The following is a 27627-nucleotide window of genomic DNA, read 5'->3' on the forward strand; positions in this document are numbered from 1 at the left end:
GAAAAGAAGAAAAACAGTTAAAACATTGGAAATGCAAAGTATTAAATAAGGCTTTCACTGTAACAACATTTCTTGCTCCATTTCTCTTTAGCTGGAGAGAGTTTTAGAAGGAAAAAAAGTGTTTGACAGTCTCTTAGATGGTATTAAAGATGGTAATAACATCCCGGGAGTTCAGCTGAAGATGGTAGAGGTGGTGATATTGTCTGCATCCCTCTTTTTCTGGCCTGTTTTGATAAGGGCACTTTTTAGAATCAGGAGGATGAAGGCCTGGGGTCCCAGGAATTGGTGGGTGGCAGCTATGATGGTGAAGCTCACTCTAGTAGCCTCCGTCTGTTCTTTCCATCTGTTCTTATTTTGTTCTTTTGTCCTTTTCTTTTAGGGACCCAAAAAGGGAGTGATGCATGGAAATAGATAGACAAAATAATAAGGGTACAGGCTATTAGGCTTAATATCTGACATACCAATTTTGGTTTATTAACTTCCGGCTCCACATACCCTCTTTTTAACAAACATACATTCAGCACAGTCCTTGAATCATATCAACTTGGCCTTTTTGTTTTGACTAATTTAGTCATTCTGTCTCCCTTTCAGACATTTTCCCATCAACATTTGTTATTGTAACATCTTGTGAACTTTTACCTACTCTTGACAATTGAGTTCACAATTCCAGTAAATTTGTAGGCCCACTTTGTCACAACAGCACTACAGAATATTTGTGCCACATAGCTGGAAAATTGTATTTGCTCTTATTCTAAACCATGTAACATTTGTCAAGCTATTGGGGGGGATAGGTGCCTTAAAAGCATGTTTAATAATAATAATAATTAATACTGGCTGATATAACATGAAATATCTTTGGGCTATACCTAGGTGGTAAATAGAGGGTAATTTAATTGGAGACAATGCTTATAGCATGTTAAACTTTGATAAATGGGCAAGTAATTTCTTTTGACCATGGCATTTTTATTCTTTATTCTTTATATGGCATCAACAATGTACTAGATGCTTTACAGCCAGGTAGTAGGATAGATACCTTGCCCCAAAGAGCTTACAACTGAGATAGACAACAGGGAGGGGAAAAGTAGTAACAAAAAGCAGTGTGAGTAAAAACTGAAGCCTTGTACATATCTTCTTAGCCCTAGGATTTTTGTTGGGACCTTTTTCTTCTTTTAATGATCAGGAAGAGAAGGGAAGTTAGGACACTTGCTGGAGGGGTTGGGAACACTTAGTAGTGTTCTTATTTGTGGGTAGTAACAGATACAAGAGATTAATTGGATCTTTGATTTTGCCTTACAAAAACTAAACACTCTTCCTTTGCCCCTTGCAATTATATCTCTTACACTGGCCCAATCATCATCTTATCTAATACACAGTTTCTAAGGATGGGCCCATACAACATTTTTTTATTCCATCATCCCCACACCCCCCATGTGTATCTCGGTTGGACACAGTTTCTTCCCGTGCAAACAGTGCCTGAGCTAACTCTCAAATTTCAAGGGGATGTGATTAGCACATGTGGTCAACAACTTTTCAAAGTTTCTTGCTGCAGAATAAGTCAAAGAGGCTAACATAACTCTTCTTCCAGTAAAGTACTCTATTTTCCTCCCTCGTCTGTGATTTGAGAACAGGGGAGGAAATTTTTATGTGCATATGTAGCAATGGTAAACAGCTGTACAAACCTTCCTTTCCTAAAGGTTGATGAGTATATGTTTCACTAGCATTAACACATCTGAAAGACATTTGACACTTTGGAAGACTGACTCTGAATCTTTAAAATGCTTTGCCAGAAATTCCTCTGATATTCTAACTTCTATTCCTTTTTTCTTCTGGCTCACAGAGTATAGTCTTTAACAGCCAAACACAGAAGATCAAGTGCTTTCAACAGCTAGACATTTAGGAATACAACCTGGTTCTTTCTGTGGCTTCTTAAATAACTGGCTCCTGAGATCACATGGCAAAAAGAGAGAACATTTCTATAATAAAGAGTTTTAGATTGATCTGGAATATACAATAGGAAGACATATTTGTGCTTTTTATGTGAGTTTATAAATGTAAAAAAATCATCTGTCATGAAAACCCAGCTTCTGAATACATCTGAGCAAATATGGCAGTTTGTTATTTGCAAGAATATTTGTAGAAAGTCTTGCAAATACTTATGTGAACATGTTTAGGCAAAGATATGGGCCAGAAGTGTTTGCATGGCCATCCTAAAATCTCTCTGATTTCTCTCCTCCTGTTTATACAAATTTCAGTTCACACATCCAGTCTGGAAGCAAAACTAATGATATGTGACTTAAGGGACTAATCATATGCCATGAATAGCAAATAGTTGACAAAATAGTCAGAGCAAGTAGTTTGTGAGCAGCCCAGAACCGTTCTGAATACTGAGCATATTTGTAAAGTTCAGCATCTGCTTGTGGATATTTTGCATAGAAGCACAAGGGCTAAACTGAATGGATAAAGTATTAGCTACAGCTAGTATTTCCTATGAGTAGCTCTGCTGCTGACTCAGTTCTGGAGGAAGGTCATATACCTACTCTGTCTAAGGAAAGAGCTCTTCTCCAATAGGGTCTTATTACTGGTACAAGTGGAGCTCCCTACAGGACACTTGTTTTGCACCCCTGGAGGAAATGGTGGCCTCCACTAGTACATATGCTAGCACTGAGGGCAAGCAGGAAGGTTTCTGTGCAGACTCAGGTAAGCTCAAAGGCTTTTGTCCATTCAGAATGAAACTTACATTGTACTTGCCAATAAACCTGCCATTTTAAAGCTCTGGGGTTTTAATCTTATAAATAATAGAGTTCAGAGAAGGAGGGTTTTCAAGTCTGCATAGTTCTGCCTGGAATTCAGATTTATGTAATGCACTCTGAGGACTGTTGTGCTGAAATACATGCAAGTTGTGGGGTATTTGAGATTCAAGGCCTATATTGCACAAGAATATGCAATGCAACACTAATATTTCTCTCTGTTAAGCTATTTTTCTCCAGCTGCTGCAAGACCATCCATCATTCAATGGCAGCCCAGAGCTATCCAGTCCACTGCATGTATTGACATCGCTTTTTTCCTTTCTGCTGAAGAGTCTGTTAACAAGCAGGAGAGCCACAGCCAAGGTTCTCTTGAAATCTGTAAAAACTGCTGAGGTGAAGGTCTAGCATTTCAGTTAGATATAAAAGTTATTCGTTCACAAACTTTCTATTACTGAGGGCACCTGCTTACTGTGTGATATATGCCTACATGCACATTTTGCATAACCATTAGAAGAGCAAGGAACAAGTCAACTTAGTATCTTTTCTGTATTCAACAGAAAAAAAGGGTGTTTTTAATAGTATATTGCAGAATATTATATTTTGGATGCCTAATTAAAAAAAATTAATACCTGAGTAAAGTTAGCAGTGCTTTCATTAATTAGATAATAGGCTGTCTGAAATACCCAAGCTGACTTAGTGCAACAAGAAGTCCCAGAATAATTTCATTTATCAGTCCATGCACTTATAGACACACAGCCAAGTCCACTGATGTCATGACATCCTTCTAGTGTTGTCGCTGTTCTACTGAATTCCAAATAAAGTATATGTTGAACAAACTTTGAAACTATTCACAGAGCGCCAGTGGGCTATTTGGGAACCTACTACAGCAACACAGTGAAGACCAGATCAAACTAGAAAACTAGTCATCCAGTATTATAATTTAACATACTAGTACAACCCTAACCTGGGGAACAGGGTAAGACATGGAGGATAAGTCACAACAACAAAGACATTCCAAGTCAAAGTGACCATTTGTGAAGGTTTGGAAACAATTTACAATCTTTTAAAAACCTTGGTTTAGGTCAGTTCCTTTGTATACTTTCCCATCTGGTAATGCTGCTTCTAGTTCCACAGTGAAGTCTTTTTACCTGGGTGGTAACTGCAGAAAATATTACATTTTTGCAGACAAGGAGGGAGTCCTCAATAAAGAAAACTCCTCAAGATAGGTGTATTGGTGTATAGGTATTGGTTTGCTCTGACAAGGAATGAAAACAGCTTGTTTTCTGCTTGTGCAATATTTGTGAGCAGACCATGGTCAGATTCTGTGCAGTGCCCCTGGGAAACACGGTCGGGGGTAGGTGACTTTGAGCCACATTTGTGTCCTAACAATTCTGAGCTGCTCCAGGGTTGAAATGGCCCCAGGTGTTTTTGACACATCCCACGGAACTGCTTTAAGTTATGGCAGCCTCCTTGATTATGCATATTGCTTGCACCACCTTTCCACCTATCTCCCTCCCTGGCTCTGGAGGCAGACAGCTCAAGTTAGATCAGTCTCTGGTTGATCTTGCACAGGCAGTAATGGCCCACCTAGGGATCACTTCACTTCCCCCCAGTATGTTCCAGCTTCTTTCCTGCCCAGCTACTGTGCTTAAAGCCCCTTGGCATTCTCTTTCACAAGAGGAATCTCCAGCAGGCTGCTTAAGCCAGTTTTCCCCATGTCATGAGCACCATCAGAGCAAAGCACAGAGGCTAGAGTGGCACTGAGGATTTTACCCAGTCCCCTAAATGCAGGAATGTAAAAATCTACTACAGGTCCTAAAATTAGACACAGGAGGCTAATTTTCTCCAACATTAAGAGGGCAGCCATTCTCTGCAGAAAGCACCAGTTACTCCAGTTCTGAATGAGATTAATTTGGAACATTCAAAGTGCTTAAGAAAGGGCAACTTTCTGGTCCTAATGAATCAGGCAGACTGATGTCCACGGGAACAAGATTAATGAGGGTGAAGTCTCAACATCTTTTTGGCTGTCCGCAGAAGGCAGCCATGGAAGAGAGAAAACAAAGTGTCCACTGGTGGGCTGAATTTATACTGGCTCACCCAACTGGGTGTGAAAGCCTGAGCCAGGATCTGTAGTTTCTAGATGAAAAAGAAGCTGTAGGATTTATGGTAAACAGAGTTTTCATTGACAACATTGGTGATGGATTAATTTAAAGCAGGAAACTACAGTACTATTACACTATTTAAGATGGAGTGGAACACTACGTGTTAGAAAACGTAAGTTTATATGGAAAGAAAGACTATCTTCCCATTAATCTACACCAAGCAAACACTTTTACATTTATATGACAGTGGGGAAACATACAACTATTGCTTTAACTGCTATCAGTTTATTTTGGTGGTTGGGATTCGTGTTAACAGTATTATAAGCCTAAAACATAGGGCCAAATTCAGACCTGGGATAAACAGTCATGGTGAACTTGCTTACACCAGGGCTGAATTTGGTCCATTGTATGCAAAAATCACAAAAGTGTTTAGAATTACTAGGAATTAGCTTTAAGCCCACATACATTTATTGACTCCATGTGCGAAATACATACATTATTTTACAGTGAGCCATTAAAAATAGACATTTAGGGCTTGAACCTGAAGGGTGCAAAGCCCTCTTGTGAGGTAGTGAACAGCCTCAATTCCCATTTATGTCAGTGGGAGTTGTGGGATCTCAGCTCTCCACAAGAGTTCTCAGCACCAGACAGGATTCAATACTAGTAACTGTCAGTATTTGCTGCATTCCCTATAACCTGAATGGGAAATCCCTTAAATACAGTGAGACATTTTGGTTGCCTGTGAAAATAGGACATTTTTTTAAATAAAGACTCTAATCCCTCAGATGGAAGGCATCTATTGCCCTCTTGGAAATGCAGGATTCCATCTATCTTCTTGTAACCACATTCTCATTTCACTTAGGGCTTGTCTACACATGGTGTTATTCATGAACAACTATTCCTGAATAACTCCATGTGTAGATAATCCCTTATATTAATCAGGACTCGCCGGTAGGGACAGAGTAGCGGAAAAGCAAAAGGAGAAAAGATTGAAAGCAGTCAGATAAGAGTGCACTTCAAGTGCATCTGAGATCTTCTAGCTAGAAGCTGAGGATGGAATCGTCAGGTGGGGTCCAGGAACAATGCCTTGGTGGAAAACCTAGTAGCCTACACACTTGCAGACACTTCATCTAATGAATAGGTAGGCATCTGGTAAATATTTGTATAATGATATGGCATCTTATATATTGGGCTCTAAAGGCATTAAACAAATTAACATAGTTCCTTGGAGGATGCTCCCTGAATTTAATTATGCTAAACATATATATGAAGATGAACTATTTATTGTAACAAAAATGTGTTTCTTAAAGTGGCTCTTTAGCCAGTTAACCGTTTTCCCCCAGATATGTTACAACAATAGTAATACAGTGTACCACACTGCTCTGCATCAGAGAAGCTAAAAACTGTGTTAAATCTCACCACACCTCTGAAAAACAGGTAAGCAGAAATTATAGGTTGAGAAAACTAAAGTATGAGGCCCTTAGGGGAGTGAGAGAGTAGGTCTAGATTTTTAAAGGTATTTAGGTGCCTGAAGATAAAGAGAGGTGGGTTTTTCAAAAGCCCCTAAGTCCCTAACTCCCATTGATTTCAATAAGACTTAGGTAATCTTACTAGGAGCCGATCTGCATTTTTATACATCTACATACCTTTAAAAAATTTTGCATTTTTAAAGGTATGTAGATGTATAAAAATGCAGATCGGCTCCTAGTAAGATTACCTAAGTCTTATTGAAATCAATGGGAGTTAGGGACTTCGGGGCTTTTGAAAGACCCACAAGGAGCCTCTCTCTATCTTCAGGCACCTAAATACCATTAAACATCTGGCACTAAGTGATTTGTCCAAGGACAGTCAACAAATCAGTGGAGGCATTGGGAAGAACCTGAAACTGCTCCAACCTCTAGGCCATGCAAGGGATGTGTTTATTAAAACTATATAGCTTAATTAGCAACTTTATTAAATAGGCTTTTATAATAGGTACCCACATTTATGGAATTTGAGCTACTCTGTGATTATCTCTTTCTAATTTAATAATGAAGGGCCTGATTATGAGTAAGGATCTGAGCCAAAACCCACTAAAGTAAATAGAAAGACTCCTGTTGACTTCCATGAATTTTGGCTCAGGCTCCAAAATTATAGACATTACTTTGTGTGCAGTCTATTGGATGTGCACCTCCATGTAGCTAGATAACCACCTGTCTAATCATATACATTTTAGAGATGTGTGTGTGTGTATCCAGTAGTGGGGGTGCAAAGTAGGTAAGTAGGTATATATATGCAATCTTAGGCCCCAATCCTGCCAAACAATTCACCCTCCACACTCCCACTGAAGAATGTGTATCCCACGTGTGTGGATTACTTTACAGGAACAGGCCCTTAATTAATAATGCCTAGCTCTGGGAGCTGTGGGACTACTGAATGCAGGAAGGACAGTTAGCTAAAACAGACTATGTCTAGTAGGTGGCACAAAAGAAAGGGACTGTTGGAGTTGAAACAAATCAGTTAATAGAGTGAAATTGTAAGCAAGCAACCAAGGAATCAACTAAAATTGGTTGCTTAATGAAGTTGATCTTCTATGTGCATGAGAATTGTGCTAGTGGGCCTGTTTCTCCTCTCATGTGCCCCAGTGTGAATCAGAACTCCAGGGAAGGCAATAGATTTAAACTAACCTATGTGATAAGAAAATCAGATCAAGTCTGGGTTTTTTTGAGGTGGTTCTCTACAATAGGAGGGTGCCCAGTAATAGTGGTGTCTTGTTCAGCTTTCAATGTATTAGATGTTTCTTGGCTTGTATTACTCCCAGACATAGTCACTGGCTGGTTTACTGCTGATTACTGCTGACTTAGAGGAACCTGCTAACTCCTCATCATTGTCAGATAGACATTTTAGTTACTATCTGGGGCAAGCATTGACGGTATCATAGACTTTACTGATTTAAAAAAAAAAATCCCAGGGGGCTGAGATATAAGGAGGTGTGAAAAGAATTGCCTCCTTGTCGATGGTGTACTTGGTTGGCTGTCACTGAATTTGTAGCCATAACAAAGGTTTTTATACACTAGGGGGAAAATCATGCTTTTACCTAGTCTAACCAAACCACCCTTGTTCAGATTGATTCAGCTTCCAGCCTTGGCTCTGACCTCACCCTTACCCTCAATCCTGCCTGACTTCCATGCTGAGAATTTTATACAGCCTCCGTTTTCTCTCTGCATAGTTTTTTTTTCTCCGGACAAACATCTATGTTCCACTCATCAACCATTGCTTTAGAAATCTTCAGGCTGGATGGTCAGGCATGCAGTGCTGGCAGGTGGTGTAGCTGTTAGGCAGCCTTGTGTATCACAAGAGATCTGATGCTATCAAATTTCCTTTCCCCCAAAGACTAAAAAGAGTGAGCCTTTGTAAGCATGCAGGAGGGGGATGAAAACAGTTTGTCTCCTGAGCAGCCAGCCTTTGTCATTTTACAAATGAAATCACTTCGGAAATTTAGAGAATTAATATCATAATGAAGACGGGAGTACCCATTAGGGTGGTCTAATGTTGCTCTGGAGATATATGATGGATGTCCAGTTGCTGCAAGCCCTTATTTGCAGAGAGTCACCTCTGTAGTTGCCATTATTAGGAGGATGTCTGAAGCAGAGGATCAGACACAACCATTGCAAGATGAGATAGTGTTTGACTGGTTTCCAGGGAACCGAAGGATACAGCCTTAGTTGTACCTGTCACTATGGCTCCCAGCTTTTTTCCTCCCTTAATGTCTTTTTTAGCTGTAGGAAGTTTCTCTTTAAAGATTCACTGCTTCTCTAATGGCACAAAATCAGTAATGGAAACATAAAAATGTTACCTGCATTAAAAACTGGCTTCAGTTTATTGCAAAACAATAGGTATTATTCAGCATCAAAGGGTTGTTTTACATTGTGTTAGCTTGCTTTTTAAAATAACAATGTCCGTTAATCTAGACACCAATGAACCACCTGAAGTAACTGAAAATAATCAGTACTAAAATACCTATCTCCTATGTCCGCTTGTGGATACACCTAAAACACCGACAGAGCAGTGATGCTGTTATTGCCATTCCTGGAAGGACAGCCTCAAGAAAGTAGTACTTCCAGGAATTATCTTAATGTGCAATTTAATCATCATTTCTAGCATTCTAGCATCTTTCCCAGAAGTACAGTTTTCCAGAGACAATGATTCTAGTTAAGAGAAAATGTGGGTATCCAAAATTGAATACTGCCCCTTCCCCAGTGGTTTGCAGAGAACTGAAGCTTTGTGGAAATTTTAAAATTAGGAAGAAGGGAACATAGGACACATTAGGCTGGAAGGTGCGGGCTGAACACATTTTGCCTGCCCTTTCTTTATACTAACTGTTCTACTCACATAACTTATTTTCTTTCAATTATTTAGCTTCTTTCTATAACTGTACTGGTTACTTGTGATGCTGCCTTGTTGTCTTGGGGCTGCCTACACATTGGGGTATTGCACTCTTTGGGGTGGGGGGTTGATTTCTAAAGCGCACTAATATGTTGGGCATTAATTTGTCCATGTAGACCCTGCTGGTGTGCAGTAAATATTCACTTGTGAATTATAGGACTACAGTAAAGTGCACTGGGCAAGATTTAGTGTGCACTAGCAGGATCTACACCAGGGGTAGGCAACCTATGGCACGGGTGCCGAAGGCGGCACACGAGCTGATTTTCAGTGGCACTCACACTGCTCGGGTCCTGGCCACTGGATGGGGGGCTCTGCATTTTAATTTAATTTTAAATGAAGTTTTCTAAACATTTTAAAAACCTTATTTACTTTATATACAACAATAGTTTAGTTATATATTATAGACTTATAGAAAGAGACCTTCTAAAAACGTTAAAATGTATTACTGGCACGTGAAACCTTAAATTAGAGTGAATAAATGAAGACTCGGCACACCACCTCTGAAAGGTTGCTGACCCCTGATCTACACCAAGGGCGGGCAAACTTTTTGGCCTGAGGGCCACATCAGGTTTTGTAAATTGTATGGAGGGCCAGTTGGGGGGGGTTGTGCTTGGCCCCCACTTCCTATCTGCCCTTCTCCTGGGACTCTTGCCCCATCCAACCCCCCCTGTTCCCTGACGGCCCCTTTGGGACCCCTGCCCCATTCAACCACCCCTTCTCCCTGTCCGCCTGGAGCACCGGTGGCTGGCGGCGCTACAGCCATGCCGCCCGGCTAGATCCGGGCCACGCTGTCGCCACTGCCGCCACCTCCACCACACAGCACAGAGCACCGGGTCAGGCCAGGCTCTGCAGCTGCACTGCCCCAGGAGCTCACAGCCCCGCTGCCCGGAGCATTGCGCCGGTGGCGGAGCGAGCGAGCTGAGGCTGCGAGGGAGGGGAACAGTGGGGGAGGGGCCAGGACTAGCCTCCCAGGCCAGGAGCTCGGGGGCCGGGCAGGACAGTCCTGAGGGCCAGCTGTGGCCCGCGGGCCGTAGTTTGCCCACCCCTGATCTACACAGACCAATTAAAGCACAACACGTTAGTGTGCTTTAGAACTCACACCCCCACAATACACATTATCCCTTAAGACAAGCCCTTATTTTGTATAGTAAGTACTCTGGGGCAGATCCTCCACTGATGTAAATCGTCTTAGCTGCATCAACCTCAATGCATTGTTTTCAATGCCTATCCCTTTCCTAGAATGAATGTATACCTTTGTGGGTACCCAAAGTAGCCCCCTCTCCCAGTCCTTTCAGATATATTTGATTGTTATGAGGAGCACATCTATAAATACTGTATATGTATAGTCAGCACTGACTTGGGGGGAAGAATCAGTAATAAACAGATATGAGCCCTGCTGAAATATCCTTGTGTGTTTCAAGGGAAGAGAAACATAAAAATGGTGATCAATAATTACTTATAAAATACTGGTAGCAAACTCCTAACCCTGGTACATGGTAATGTTTAGAAGACCCTTTCTTCCCCCAAAAGAAAACATATTTTTACATTTTCAAAAGTCTCAATGGTCATTTCTATCCCCTAAATACTCAGTTCGCTAACAAAATTCAACTTTGTGGAAACAGATGCAATGCTGTTGACTGCAACAGAATTATGTCTGCATATATCAGTGGTGAATTTGGCCCCAGGTTTATTGCAAATACCTTGGCTGTTGTCATATGATGTGGTAAATCAAGCTCAGAGCAAATCAAGCAGACTGGCTGTGGCTGCATCACTATTTTATACAACCCAGGTCACAATGGACAGGACAATGCTGCATTGTGAAATTCAGTGTTAAGCAAAATAAATTATTTCTAATCTTTTATAGAAATATAGCTCAGATGGCCTTAAAGAGGGATTTAGGTAGCATGACCACTATTGGAAACATCAGAGACATTTAAAAGTCTAAGACAAAAAATACCATCACCCGAGAGGAAAGCAGATGTTGGTGTGGGACTCTGATGTTTTTGCAGTTCCTCAAATCCCATCCAATTGTTGCACACGCCCTCCAGTAATAAAGATATTCATTCTCACTACAGAAAATGAAAGTGATGCAACATGCCAATCTTCAAAGCCTGCAAACAGTAAATGTGATATTGAACAGAGAAGAGCTAATGAAAACAATCACATTAAACATAGCTCTTCAGTGTTCAGTGCTCAATAAGTGAGCAGCAGGCTTTCTCTGTCTATCTTACAGAAAACAGGAGGTAGCAGTTTGCAAGGAGCAGCGTTTTAATGTGATTGGACTATAACAGACAATCTATTTACAGCATGCTCTGGGGAGCTTATAAACAAATGTTGAGTAATTTCAGCCAGCAGTAATTACCCTTGCAGCTGACAGGGATAGCATGATACTTTCTCCTTCACCTTCAGCCCAGTCCAGAAGGCACTGTACACAATGGCACTTCTAATTATTTCTGCATTTCTATGGCTAAAGACCAAAGTATGTTATTAGAGAACATTTCAGAAGCTTTTTAAAAAGCTTGTTTATTGGGACAATTAAAAGTCATCACTGTGACAGCAAATCAAAGGTTCCATTCCTAGGATTGCAGTATCAGGCTAGAGTTTGCCTGCTTACCTTTTAAGCCACGTCTACACTAGGGAGAATTTGCAGACACTCTTCACTATAGCGAACACCAGTTCAGCTGCACCAGCATTAGCAATGTGAGGAACCCTAGAGTATATAGGCTGCTGGGCTTTTAAAGCACTATGTTATCTAACCCTACTTAGAGCAAGTTGACTGGATACAGTGCTTAAAATGCTGTTCATTTGTCTATGCTAGAGAGAGCTCCTAATAGCAGTGGAGATGAATCAATGTTAGCAATAATGAGAAATTTTTGCAAAAATGCCTGTAGTGTAGACAGAAAGTAGGATAGAGTGGCTTTTTGCCTTTTGTTTTTTAAAGAAATCATCCATTAAATGTTAATTAGTGGTAAACATGGCGGCTTGCATTTTATTCGTGAACGTGCCTTATATTCTTCCAGACATGAGACGGTGCTTGAGAATTTTCATTCAGAGGCAATATTTATAAATCTTTATCGTTTTAAAAAGTACAGGTTTCGTTTGACTCCTGATAAGTTCATAGGCGTAATACCACCTATTCATGTGGCACTTGACTACTCTTTGGAAATATAAGCTGAAGGTACTTAGGTCACTAGAGGGCAAATCTTGGTCCTACTAAAGACAGGAGGAGCTGTGCAACAAGTTCAGGTGGACCAGGATTTGTCCCCAAGCACATTTTTTTCAGTTAGCATGTATCCCCCCAGTAGCAATTTCTGTTATTCACAGCATATAGATTATGTCTGTAATATTCTTATTGTTTCTAATTTTAAGAGAGAGGTTTAAAAATGTGCAAGCTGGTTTTCAGCTGTTTTCATTGTTCCTTTAAGCATTTATAATTAACAATACAATTTACTCACAACAGTGTACGGCACAAAAACTTTTGTTTAACATTGTAATGCATTTGTATATGTGCCAAACTACCCAAAAGTAATTGGGTAAGTCAGTGAACTGTGATATGCGCTGGTTCGCAAACACCATGGACAGTTTGGCGTTCACTGAGCTTCCATCCGCCTCAATAAATTCAGTTCAGATTCTTGCTATAGGAATTGACAGCAGATATCTAATCCCCAAAAGTGTATTATTTACATTTTTTGATATGTTACATTGCATTACAGCCTGTCATGTTGGATCTCATCACAAACAGATATAATATTGCATAAAATGATGTGACATGATGACAGACATCAGAAATACTTTTTTGTTAAGATATTATAGCTGGTATCTGAAATGTTTCTGAATGATTTCTAAAACATTTGGGAAACTAAGAGAAGTAGATTATACTTTACTACAGCAACCACAAAGCAGCCTCTTCCAGCCATCGTTTTAAATAAAGCTACATCATTTTGCAGTTTCATGAACCCTCAGAAACATATTTTGCAAATATTTTTAAAGGAGTCATTAGGAGGTAAATTGCTAAAGCACATGTTCAGTAATACCATAAAATGACAACAGCTGCTGCAAATTAGCCTGGCTCAAAGAAAACCACAGAAATATATTGCAAACTTTAACAACGTACTGGAGCTGGTGATTGTTCACACCATTGCTAGCCACTCATTTCTGATATACAGTTGGCGGAGGAACATTAATTTGTCCTTGTTCTTGAGACTGGCAGGTGTCACTTTGCCCAGTGTGCGACGTGAGTGACAGATATTTTGCAGCTGATGAAATGAGAATGCAGAAATTCAAGAGTGCCTCTGGGATTTCACTGGTCATTTGTGGCCAGCGCAAGGGCAGGGCACGCTGCTTTGCTAATGCAGAACTGACTGTTGTTGCTACTGCTGCAGGCTGCTGCAGATTCACACCATTTTAAATAATATTTGTATTATGAGGCTTTCCCCCCCCATCACTGTGATGGTAGTATGTGGTTTGCTTTTTTCCTAGGTTGATATTGTCTGGAAAACTATTATAATTGCTTTTTGCTGTGCTATATGCCAAAACCTGATTTCAAAGGAAAATTGCCTACATATTTTGCAGTCTGTGTTCAATTCTTTATATATCATTAATAAAATTAATCAAAAATATGACAGGCATATAAAAATGTAATTTATAGGTACTGTGTCAATATGGAAGGAGGGGAAGATATTGCATCAACTAAAGTATTTCTTTCATAAATATATAAAACTAGAAAAATGTTTTCCATGCAGAATGCACATTATTTATGTCTAAATAACAGAGGAGGCTGGAGCAAATATTGTAATCTTAAAGAATTAAGACTGAGATTTGCTGAATTCTTTAACATTTCTCTTTCTTCCACATTTCTCTTTTAAGACAGAGTGTTTGGGAAGGATTGGGAGAGTTAGTGTTCAGGATTTCTACATTGAAGAAAATTAATATTTTCAATAATAAGTACAAGAAAAAGAAACTGTATAGTTGGTAGCTCATATCAATATTTTTTGCCTTCGCTTAAATGATAATTATTTTTATGGCCAGCTTTTTTATGCAGAAGAAAAGAACGGGTTAAAATCTTCTATAATTTCTTAAACACATTGCTAAAAGAACTTTAGTACATATGAATAAGGGGGGAAAGTACTGTAAAAACAAATACCTTTTTTTCAAAAACACAAACTATTTTGCAAGGAGGATATTTTCTAAAATAATACACATTTCAGAAAAATGTCTCATTTTCTAGTCATTTTTAGATTGCATATACCTCTTGGTGTAACCCACAGAACCACTCACAGCATTTTTAATTGTGATGCAATCTTATTAACATATTTGCCTCTTTAATGATTTTCTGTCCAAATGTTAAGAGATTTTACTCAGTCAAACTCAGACTGAGTCAAATCTGCAAAAGGTTGAGGCTTTTTTATCTTTTTATACATGTGGTATCTCTGGATATCTATTCATATTTTAAAAGAAACAAAACATTTTAATCTATGTATTTATAAAGATCATGTTGGTTACATATGAGATATGGTCACGCACATCAAGGCTGATGGTAGATTGCAGGTCACGAGTCAGGAATTGTATGACGAGGATAAATAAAAACTAGAAAATTTTCCAACCTGTTTAAAGGAACAATTATGGATAGTGGTACATGAGTAGTATATTAATGCAAGACTTTGGTTATATGTATAGAGTTATCTGACTTCATTTTCTATTAATATCTTTGACTGAAATAATATCAGTTTGTAATAAATAAATAAATAATGCCATATGTTTATTATGAAAACATGTAATTTCATGGTGAACTTTTCATATTCATTGAAATAATTGACATTAACAATCCTTGCAGAGAAATATATGAGATTAAAATATTGATACAGACTGAAGATGTGAGAATGTTGTTTAATGTCATTTGCCAAATGTTGTATTATCATACATATAATTACTTACGTTAAATAATTTGAAAAACATATAAGTGGCATATGACATTATACAAAATTAATAATTTAGTATAATTCTATTACAGAATTATTTTGAATGGAATAAATATTTTCCTCTCAAACCATCTCTCTCTCTCAAAACCAATAATGTAGTGTAACAAAACAAAACAATAAGCCACACAATCACAATTAGTTTTTCCTACTTTCAATACAAAGATAAATTGTTATCTTTTGGAAAATCAAATATTTTTTCTAACCAGTGTGTTTCTTTAATTAAACTCTATTCTTTATAGTGATCAAATATAATTAGGAATAACAAGTATTTAATGAAAACAAACTGCTTCTCTGAAACCATTCCAAAATGCTTTACTTTAAGTCCAATAGCTGCTCCAGGAAGATCACTGTATCACAACAAATAAAAATAAATACATTATTTTAAAAATAAATGCTATATGCATTGAACCATTTAAAAAAAAGTACAAAAAACCCTATAGATCTAGAATCTGTACCTGTTGTACAAGTCATGCTATTGTTTAAGATATTTATTCTAAACAGCTAGTGGTTCAATGTGTTATAGATCTGTCCTTTAACTATCCCATCTGATATCATTATGGACTAAGTCATTACACCAGTATCTTTGATTATTACTGTGTGACTGAGAGGAGAAGAAACTGTGCTTATACTGGACTCATTGACAGTGAGGTGCTATAGCAACTCTCCTGTAATTAATTGTGAGTGAAAAGGGGTTTGGTTTTTGCAGCCTCGTAAAACTTTTCCCACATGGCTGAACCCACGGTCAGGAGACGTTAGGCAACATTAACTGCCTGTACATTTCTGCAAGGCTCTGGAGGAAGCGACTAGGCACTGGGGCTCCAATTCTGAGAACCCTGGGACACGAGACATCAGCGTCTACTTTCATCTTAGCTGAGATTTGGAGAGGGTTCAGACCACAGAGGCTCCTTAATTCTCACTAATTCATTTGCTTTCCTGATTCACTTGGCTTGGGATAACCTGCGAATGATAATGAACCTGTAAGGGGAGCGCTTAGTCCCTTGCCTTTGAATGTGCTCGGCATGGATTGAGGGCTTTCTGTGAATCTTGCAAGAGGAAAAGAATCTTATTAGCACTGATTGCTAGTCATGAGGTGTCTCTAAAAATTGCTCTTGTATTTTTAACTCTTGCTTGCATGTAACAACCACAGCTACAGAGAGAGATTTCTTGTCTACTATACATGGTGTACAGCAGTGTTGTCAACATTTACTGATTTCTCTTTGTAATTTGATCTAATCATAACAATACATTTGTTTTCTCATGTCATTACTACACTGCTATGAACCCTTCATCATTTTTCCCGTGATTATTCTGCAAGTTTATAACTACCCAAGTCCTTGTCTCTTCACCCCCAGCTAACCATCCTCTTCGCATAAATGTATGCTCTCTAGAATTAAGGGTCTAATTTTCTTTTTTCCTTTTTTTGTTAACCATTTCAGCAGTGCACATAAAGAACTGTAATCCTGTTACTAGCACATTTTCTATGTCTCTGGAATTCTGTCATGTAGCTCTTTTTCTTTTGCCATAAGTATGTTGTGGATCTGTAATTCCTACATAAATAAGAATTTGTGCCCCTGACGAAAATGCAACAAACAAACTGACCAAAAGTGGCCTATTTTAGAGAAAGCAATAAAAGGGTAATCTGAGTCTGTTTGTCAAAGGAACATTGGTCTCTGATGTTCTGACAAAATGACATTATTATTATTTATTTTATTATTTTGCTTTCACATATGCAAATTACAAATAACTGTACAGAAGAACATGGATCAAAAAAGCTGAAACCTGTAAATGCCAGTAGGGTTCAAATGAGACCATCAAACTCCCTTCTAGAGCCTGAATTGAAACCCTGGATCTATGTTTGGGGGATTTGGGATCCAAACCTAAATTTTCTGAGTATACCTATAATGGTTTGAACTAAAATCCCAAACCTGAACACCCCCAAATATTTGAGACCATTCAGATCCTAACTTTGTGCCTTGTACCCATCTCTATTCACTTGACTACAGAATTAAGTTGTCTAACAACCTAAATCTCCCCAATGAGGACTCTACTTTAAATTTTAGTGGGGATAATATGACTTCTCTGCAGTGCATATGGTGCTCTCTGCTATGGCTGCTAGGCTGTTAATATAGTGCACATGCTGTTCATGAAGTCCTGGTGGTCCCGCTTTGGTGCTTCACACTGCAAAGTGCATGGTTTAGGTCAAAAGAGCAGTTACCCCACATGGATCCCACATCTGGAAGAGCTGTTCTGTTAACAGCTGTGAATGGTGCATTGAACTGAGATGAAGGTGAAATTATTTTACTTCGATTTTATTTTCACATTTATCTGGGTGAGGCAATGCTCCACGTGCCCAACCAGAGGAACTGCCACTAGTTTCTCAAATGAGAAGCTCATGAAATAACTGCATTCCCCTCATACTATGGACATTAAACTTTTTTTTATATTAGATTCACATATTTTGTTGTTTCTTCAAAAGACTTCTAGATGACAATATATTATATACAGTTACAGGCTATTTTCTAAGAAAGAATTGGGAAAATTCTGAGATTGATCAGCTCAATTATTCTTTATAGGGCAGGAATACTAGAGTTGTTTGGAAAATGGAATTTTGTTCCAGGGTTATTCCAATATTTTGATATGTGTTTGTCAAAATATCGAAAAATGTCATGGAACAAAAAGTTGGCATTTTTCAAAGTGACATTTCAACTTAAATCAACCGTAAAATGTCACTTTGGAAAAATTTAAAAAATCATTAAAATTGCTACTTTTTCATGGAAACATTCAGTTTCAATTAAACCATATTTTCTGATGAATTTTTTTTCATCTGAATATTTGTGAGCCGCGGTAGTGAACCCTGGGTACATTCAGGGTGAAATTTCTCCTAATCAAAAAGGTTGTACTTAATTTTTATCCATTTATTTCCTGTCACCAAGAACTCTTGTACTAAACATCACATGAGATCTGAATTATGCAGCCCAAACTCCAGTATTATGCAGCAATGCCAACACAATGGAAAAAAAACTTCCTTACCACCAACTGGGTGCCACAAATCTATCTCCCATTTGTAGATTGGCTGCATATAGCCTAGAAACATTCCAACCTGAGCCAGCTGTGTCAAGTGAGCTCTAGAACCCCCTTTCCCTTGAAAAACATGTGGCAACGGAAGGAAGAACAGTCTTATGTCAAAACAGTGGACCTAGGCCCAGCTCTATCCCCCAGTTTAGACAAATCATTTGAATCCCCTGTGCCTCATTTACATAATCTGTAAAACTAGGGATTATTTTAACCCTACCTCACAGTGGTGTAATGCAGCACATTCATTAATGTTTGAGGCACTCTGAGAGGTATAATTGAAAAGACAATATACAATAATGTACACCAGGAAGGAGTAGATGCTTCAGGTCAGTCATGGTTCTGGGGAGGCCTCAGAAGGGGACTACATGTGGGAATTGATAACATTAAAACTCTACAGTGGGGGGACTTGAAGGAAGAAGTGATTAATCTGTGGAGCTCTGCCAAAGGAGAATCCCGACTCTGGTCAAATTTAGAAACTCCAGAGAACATGAACATCCCCAGCTGTGGAGTTCTTAAAACGTGCAGGCAGAGAATCCAACCATTCAGTATGTTCTGGCAAAACACTTCAGGTACATAGTATGGGGCTCTTTTCTTAGGCACTTGAAGAAAAAGCACTAGTTGCTCTGTCAGTAGGGGCAAGCCCTCTTCCAAAAGTCTACTCCCTGCTGCTTACGCTCCCTTTGGCTTCTTCAGGTGCTTCCTGGCCACCTGTCTGCCACTCACCTGTTCCAAGCCTCCTGGCTGATCATATATGAGCCAGCTTTACAGAAGGACGAGATCACACACACCCATTACTTTATCTTTATACCTCCTTACACCCACTTATTTGCTGCTTTTCTTACTACAAATCCAACCTCCAGCTCCATCAGTATATTAGTTATACCAACCTGCAATATTATTCACTCACCAAAATCTTGGTCCATTGAAGCTAGAGGGAATTTTAGACCAGTGTTAGACCCACTTTCACAAACCTACTAATGTGTAACTTACACTGTAGTTTGTCACCTCTGAATTTCACCACACACTTCCAATTTCACTGCTCAATGATACGCAGCTTTACATAAACAAAATTCCCCAAAGTGCTTAACTGATCTTGCACCTCGAACTACAAATGGGTGGGTTAGGTACAATCAGAATGTAGCACTCACCACATTCTCCAACCCTTCTTGCAAATGTGCTATAGGAGAAATTATTTTCTCCTCTAACATTCTAGTCAAAAAAAGCACCAATTGGCACATTACACTCATTTACATACATTTTCTATTAAATTTTTCTATCATAAAAAATTGCCTTTATGATCCAGGCACGTAATTTATTATGCAATGCACCACCACCATCATCACACTGAATTGCATTTTACGTGTTTATACTAACAGGGAAGGTGATCAGCTTTAGCTTTCTTTTCATTATATGCATCATTCATCCTCCACCACCAAGATCTCTGGATTTTGTAGCATATCCATCATTATCTAACTGCCAACTGTTTTCAGAGGTTCCATTGCTTTAAGCTCATTATTTCTTCAGATTGGTGAATGTACAGAGAATCTTTCTTCAATATACAGCAGTCAGCATGGTACATGTGTACAGATGAATGGTAGGGGTTTGTCCTTCACAGTCTCTTTGTACCTAGCTTAGCCCCAGAACTGTAGCATGTAATGAGCAGCAAATGCATACTCATATGTCTAAAAATAATAAAAAGTTAAATGATGTTAAAATAATAGCCAAATAAAGATCTCTTTTTATAACTGAGCTGTTGTGACCACATCTAGTTTCCAGCTTGTACAGTAGTTTGGGGTAGTAGTTACTCTTTTCCTTTAATGCAGGTTCAAGTACAAAGAGCTATGTTAAGATATGGGATTTCTTTCCTTTCCCCATTTGCCTTAGTGCATTAATTTAATTTAATCAATAGCAGAATGGGGATAACTGGGGGAATAGGATAGTTCAGGGGACTGATAATGGGATATTGAACCTTTCATCTCTAGATCATTGATTTAAAACAGGAATTGACATCCTGGATCAGAGCAGTGGTCCATCTACACAAATGTCCTGTTTCTGACAATGGCCTGTACCAGATGTATTTCAGAAGAAGATGCCAGAAACCTCGCAGTAAGCATTTATGGAATAACCTTCCCATAGGGAAAGTTTCTTCCTAACCTTGATCAGTTAGAAATTGGTTTATGGTCTGAATCACAAGAATTTATATCCCTTCACATATTTTTTAAACCTATCTAATGTACAGTAGATGATAATGTTGTCTAGATACATTTCTCAACTCTTTTTGAATCATGCTAAACTCTTGGTCCTCAATAATCTCGTGTATCAATAAGTTCCACAGGATAATTATGTATTGTGTAAATGTAAACATTTCCTTTTATTATTTTTAATTGTATTGCCTCTGTAAGTAATTGAATAGCCTCTCATTATTGTACTATGTATGTTCTCTATACCATTGATTTATTTAATATTATAAGATTTTCAATATTGAAAATCCCATTTCTTTTGCATTCTACCATTTTGTTTGTTTTTTTGACCCTTGCTCTGCACTGAGCAGAGATTTTCATTGAACTGACTTTTATGAGGCACAAGTCTTATTTCTGAGTGGTTACCAAAATGTATCTGAGTAGTTTAAATTATTTCTTCTTATGTGCCTTACCTTGCATTTGTCAACACTGAATTTCACCTTCCATTATATATATTATTCAATGGGCTTTGTTAGGTTCTACTGAAATTCCCCATAGCCTTCTCTGATCTTGAATAATTTAAATCATTTTGTGTCATCTACAACTGTTGCCACTTCACTATCCATTCCCCTTTCCAGATCACTGATACATATATTATTTATTTCCATTTAAGTATACGAAAATGTTAAACAACCAATGGCCCTTGTATGACACTCTGGGCCACCCAACTATTAAACTTTTGTATGTTCAAAACTGACCATTTATTTCTCTTCTTTGTTTTCAGTCTCTGAACTAGCTTCTAATCCATGACTGAACTTCTCCTTTCACTCTGTGACTACTCAGTTTCCTTGACAGAGTCTTCCAAGGAGTTTTCTGAAAGTCCATCTAAATTATGGGCTCTTATTCTCCTTCACTCACTACTTTGCTGATATACTCAAACCATTCTAGTAGATTAGAGAAGCAAGATTTTTCTTTATTGAATCTTTGCTGCTTTGTCACTGTTTAGTCATTTTTATCTGGGTGTTTTATAATTCTAGTCTTAATTATAGTTTCAACCAGTATACTTAGTGCTGAAATAAGGCTTACTGGTCTGTAATTCCCAGGAGCATCCTTAATGCTTTCTTTAAAAAAAAAAAAAAAAAAAAAAAAAAAGGCAGTTCTAACATTTGCTACCCTGCTGATAACAGCCAATTTTCATGAGACATTGCATGCTTTTGTTAGCAGCTCAGCTACTTCCTTCTTACATTTTCTTTAGAACTTTCAACATATGCCATCCAGTCCTGATGACTTGTTGGTCTTACTTCGTCAGTTTGTTCCAATACCTCTTCTTTGTTCCAATACCTCTTTCAGACACCTCAGTCTCTGACCTTTCTTACCTCAAAAGGATAGGTGTCTCCCCAGCATCCTCTGTGGTGAAGACTACTTTAAAAAAAAAATTCCTGCAGTACTTCTTAATTACTCCCTTTACTCCCTTTAATAGGCCATCAGATCTACCAATTCCTTTGCAGCATTATTGCTTCTGATATATTTAAAGTATGTCTTGTTATTTATAATTTGCTCTCTAAATTTCCATTTACCATCCTACAATTTATCTTCCAGTTTATGATCCTTTTTATTCACTTCAGTGAGGTGAGATTTTCATTTTAATTTCCTTAATTTCGACTTTGGGATTTTTTGGACATTTTCATCATTTTTTTACTCCTTGGACAATGTTGTTTTTAATTACTTTGTGCAAACTGTTACTCTCTGTGGCTCAAAGCCAGCCCACTTATCAAAAACTGTTACAGACAGTTGTCATTCACTGGCCTAAGTAAAATGTGTTGATGCTGTCAGTGCAGTTCCTCATGGTTCCCTAACTACAGAAGAGATGACAAAAAAAGAACAGACAACCTTGTTGATAGTCTCAGCAAAGAGACAGTATGCCTTGGGAATGAGCCTTCCCACCCTTAGAGAGGTTGAACTTTGGTGTGGCATTGTAAAGAATTTTGCAATGTTACTTCTCAGATCGACCTATTTTGTGAATAAGCAAAGCTCTTTAGTCTCTCAGGCTTTCAAATTCTCCTTTTCATTACGGTGAATTTTGTGATGTGGAGTTGAATACCTGTTCTCTGTGATCTGGACTGCAAGTAAACATCCATTTGGTCCCACACTATAGCTCTGTAATAACTCCTTTCCGGTTATCTGAATCTTCTTGCTTTTGTAGAGCCAATTTCATGGCTCAACTATGGCTGCAGTGCAGAGCCTGTCAAAGATGTACCATCTAGGCTCCGTAGGCATGGATGATGCCTTAGGACAGCTACAGAAAGTTTCTGCAACTCTCCAACAGTGTTCCCTGCCCCAAACCTCATTCCATCTGAGCACTAAAGGATGACACTGAGGAATCAATGATCAAGTAGACAACAGTTTTAATTGCCTCAGCTCCGTACAGGGGTGGGTTTCTCCGCAGCTGATTACCAGCCAGGAGATTAAGTGGACCATACCACTCAACAGACATTTCCCTGGCTGACAGCTCCAAAGTCAAGCTGATAAATGGGAGCAAAAGACAAATCCTTTAGACCAATGATTTTCACCCTCCCAAAGATGTTCAAGGTCAGGGAGGGCTCACTTACCACAGGTCTCTAGTTGACAGAGGGATTAGAATCTAGGCAGGGCTGCTCTCCTCTTTCCATATTTCCAAGCAGCTCTGCACCAGCTACCCACTGAATCAGTATGGATCCATCACCACCCCTTGCACACTGGGCCTAGCCATGCTTAGGAGTACTTGGTCTGATGCACTTTCACTTTATATGATGGTCTGTTATTTTTCCTCCCTTATAGCTGCATAGACAAGGCTGAGGGCTTGGCTCATATTGAGGAAATGTAAATCAGCCTCCAGATCATCTGAATATCTTATATATCTAGTTTAACTTTTTTTAAATGACTGAAAGTCTATGATTAAGTTTCAGAGTGAAACGGTTACTTTAAGACATTACAGTTGGTCTAACCTGTTTAATAAACCTAATTTATGATGTGAGATAACAGAGCATGCTATGACTGACTGCACAGCATCATTGTGGAAGTAATTTGTGTGAATCATACTGCTAAAAGAAAACATGTTACGTGATCAGCCCTAAGTAATCAGATGTACTGCTTAGAGAGCAGTAATCTTCATTGTTTTTACTACAGCACAGAATAGCCAAAAGGACTAGTTATCTCAGCTGTAAATATCAGAGTTACAGAATCACAGCTGGAAAGTCACGGCTCCCTACCCTGGCACAGTCTCTCCCATAGCTATATCAGCATGCCACTATTGAGGACTAAAGATGAAGAAGTTTTGCAACTTGCTCCTGCTATGCTTTCAATCGAGTGTATTGTCATCTTTAGCAATTCTGAGATTTTTTTTTTGTCTGCATGTATTTAAAGCAAGTAGTACTTCTCTCTAACATCCTCAGAGAAAATCCAATATGTGAACAAACACTCTATGATTACTGAATGCAGCAATTATTTAATTCTGACTCAGAGAGTAACTGAATGAAAGAAAAAAATCGCATTCTTAAAGCGGGCAACACTGGAGTTTCCTCATGCATTTGGGCATAAAATGATATTCTTTGGGATGACATGATGCACAACTGGCCAGGCACAAGTATGAATGATTTACATCTGCCTGTGATGCATTAGGTATAAGATAGCGCTTTACGTTAGATGGATTTGTTTGCTGTTCTGCTATACCAGCACCTAGCTTCTACACTTCTAGCCTATGCTATCATGGGCAAAGGGAAGTTAGCTCAGTTGGATGTAATATTTTAAAAGAAACATCAGATACCTTTTGAAATATGCTCTGATCTTCCAGTCAGATTAATAATTGGGAGGCTGGAAGCAAACCATTAAGTCTTTGGAAAGGAAGATGAGTGTTTTGCTTGCGTTTCACCCTGCAGAAAACAGAGCCAGAGAGCTATAAAGGAAAGGAGACAGTGAAGTACTACTGTAATGATTAGTCACACAAATGAAAGGATTTAGAAATTGTAATACATGCATTCATACATGCAATAGAATATTATTTAATTCTACAATGCACCTTTACTTCACAATACCAACTGGTACGCTGATGTGTTTCCTGTAAGAAAGTATAAAAAGAGATGCACACAACTGACAAGGAAAGGGAGGAAGCTTTGGTATTAATAAGTGCACGCATTCCCCACATTTTTATCTAAATATAGACGTCTTCTGGGACTTTTGGAAATGGTGAGAGAAGAATCAGCTGTTGAAAATATGCTAGGCTCCTCTATTGAAATACAATACCAATTACCTTTGAAACATGGGATCTGCAAAATGGAATGCTTTAAATGCTTAGAAGGGATTCCTACAAAATCCTGTAATTCTTTGGATGAAGAAATCTCCTCATTCCAGCCCATGTGGTTTGGCCTACGGTATCTTCATTATAAAAGTAGACAAGTACACTCCTGTCAGACTCACAGTCAGGGCTGTCTGCAGCATACAATACTTAGAGGAAGGAGTCCATGCAGTGCAGGATGTTTGATGAGTAGCTCAGCAGCAAACTGAACCTCATGGTCAGAGCCTGCTGGTGTGCACGCCCCACTGTACAGAGAGACAGATGGAGGTGATGAGCTGGGGATGGCATCCAGTGCAGATATGTTGTGGGGAAGGTGGCTTGTTAATAACACTTTTGCTTCAAGCAACTACTTGTCAGCAGTAGAAGTTTCAGGATCATAGAGTTGTAGCCTCCTAAAAATTGCTGCAGCACTGACGTAACTGTTAGCTTTACTTGGTGAGGTTTAATGAAGGCGTGAGATTTAAAGCTTGCTGAGGGACTCTGGCTCTTTGCATGCACAGCAGAGTGGCTTGTTTAGTGGAATTTCACACCCTTTCAGGTTTGAGAATTTAAGATGCTTTGGAAAGATGCAAAATATTTCACAGTAGGATTCTACAGCTTGTCAGCCAAACTAGAGAAATATAGCAATAACCACCTTGCTGTTTCACAGATAAAAAGTTTCCAATGTCTAATGTGGTGGTATGCTACATTTCAAACACCTACTGTTACTTACTCAAACAAACAAAACAAGGCCTGTTAATAATTTGTCTCCATTTGATTAACAATATTGCATAAATGGAAGTCAGAAAAAAGTATGTTCTTAACATTAAGCGCCACAGAAGAAGCAGCGTTTTAAAAAAATATACAGTCAAGCATATTCAGTGACAATAAATCTTGGCCTTTCCTCTAAGGCTGTGTAAGTATCTGTAGTTTGTTTTCACACTACTAGTGGCTAATCATAAGTGTTATCCAAATTGCAAACTTTCATCTGGCAGTGGTATCCTTTAGTAACCTTTTCCAAGACAGCTATGGCTTAAAAAGACACTATCAAGTTATTTTTCATCCTGTTTTAAATGCAGTTTTACTCACTGTTTTCACAATAGCACTTTTGCAGCTTGGCACTGAAATGTGTTTCCTTCGTGGGAAGGAATCTTCTTCCTCCACAGAGAAGCTCACAACAGATTGTTCCAACAGGGTTATTTACAATGATTGGTCTTCTGGCACTTAATTAAAAAAAAAACCACAAATGACATTTAAAGCATTTGTTTAAAAATATATAAATGCCTACAAAATATTTCATGGACTTTCTAAGCAGCCAAAAGAGACAAAGTAAAATTAAAATGTGACGATGCATGGGGTAATTAAGGGAAAAAACACAAATCATAATACAAAGATGTTGCTGCAGAAGTCCTCCAGAGATGTCACTGATTGCACTAACTCTTTTATTCAATATTTTGCAGTTAGCCTAATGTGATACACAAATTCCTGTTGTGCCGTGTAAGATGTCTTGTTGCATGCAGTTATTCAGTAATCTGCTCTGGTTACGGGTGTGGTGCCTTGCACTACATCTCCCAGTGATGCTGCTGGCAGGGTCACTGTTCTATATTCAAACAAGCATTTTGCTCACTGAGACTGCAATACAGGTGATATTGGGTGGGTGGTTAGGACAGGTATCCCAAGTGCGATGAACACTGACACCTCACTCGTTCATAAAGGAATTTGGGTTCTTTCAAAAGAAAATTAAAGGTCTCAAGGGCACTAAGGGACCCAAAGAAAAGTTTGTTACTTTTCTTCCCACGGAGCCTACAAGGCCCAGGAAGTCCAGGCTTCGTGTAGCTTTTCCACAAGAAAAACTTAAATTTTCCCATAGCGACAAATTTGGATATAAGCACTAGGTCCTGATCCTCAAGGGCTTTTCACTGCATAGCCTAAGGGGGATGACCAGGAGGAAAGGAGGAATGGCTAGAGCTCCCATTGCCTTTGCGATTCTCGGCTGCTGTGATGGTCCCTGGAGGCTATTGGTGGCCAGCACAAATTGGAACCGCCTGAAGGCAGACCAAACAAAAAGCCTAGAATTAAGGGAATGAAAAAGTCATGTATAGCCCTCTTTGCTCACAGACACCATCCTGCTTTTCAGTGTGTGCTCATCAGCCACAGCAAAGGATCAAGGCCCAGATGATTTCTGCTTTTCATCTGACTATTTTTTTTATACAATTCTCCCTGTTCGTCTGAGACTGTAGCATTAAACACAGTGTAAAATAGTTTGCAATAATGGGAAATCCTGCCAACTTTAAACCAGAAGTGAAAGAGAAAACAAGAAAAGATAAGACAGAATGAAAAATCCCAAAACAATGAAATAAAGATTTCCACTGATAGAACATCCTTATCCCCAGATCTAATCAACAACAAATATTAGAATTAATGTTATAAAGAACTTTCTCATATCCATTTAATACATTATTTGCTATTATATTGATAGATATACAGTTAGTGTTCAAGATCTGTCTTGTGACTTTTCTGCCCTAGACAGATGACATCTATTTTATGGATGGGATGTAATATTGTTTGTTGGTCCTGGATTTGTTTTATTGTGAGATTACTGATGCTATAGGATTTGTGCAGGATTTTATTGTACTTATGCTTTAATAGACTGGGATTTTTTTACTGTAAGATTAGTTATTAGTTATTGGTTTATGGATCTGGAATGGCACTGCTATTTTTGTTTATATGGCATCACTGGCAAAAATGATGGTCCACAGACAAGTAAGAAGACAACATTCCAGTCCCAAGAAATTTCCATTTAAGAATCTA

The 27627-nt window shown here is 38.6% G+C and overlaps 1 long non-coding RNA gene across 1 annotated transcript; it reads right to left on the bottom strand.

Moving 5' to 3' along the window:
- On the bottom strand, window positions 1–24897 carry LOC117885166. Its single transcript, XR_004647732.1, has 3 exons — window positions 24793–24897; window positions 24310–24438; window positions 1–372 (listed from the first exon to the last, which is right to left on the bottom strand). It is a non-coding gene; the product is annotated as an uncharacterized LOC117885166 (long non-coding RNA).
- Between the last annotated feature and the right edge of the window lie 2730 nt (window positions 24898–27627).

The sequence above is a fragment of the Trachemys scripta genome, chromosome 11 (genome assembly GCF_013100865.1).
Source record: "Trachemys scripta elegans isolate TJP31775 chromosome 11, CAS_Tse_1.0, whole genome shotgun sequence".
Classification (NCBI taxonomy): Eukaryota; Metazoa; Chordata; order Testudines; family Emydidae; genus Trachemys; species Trachemys scripta.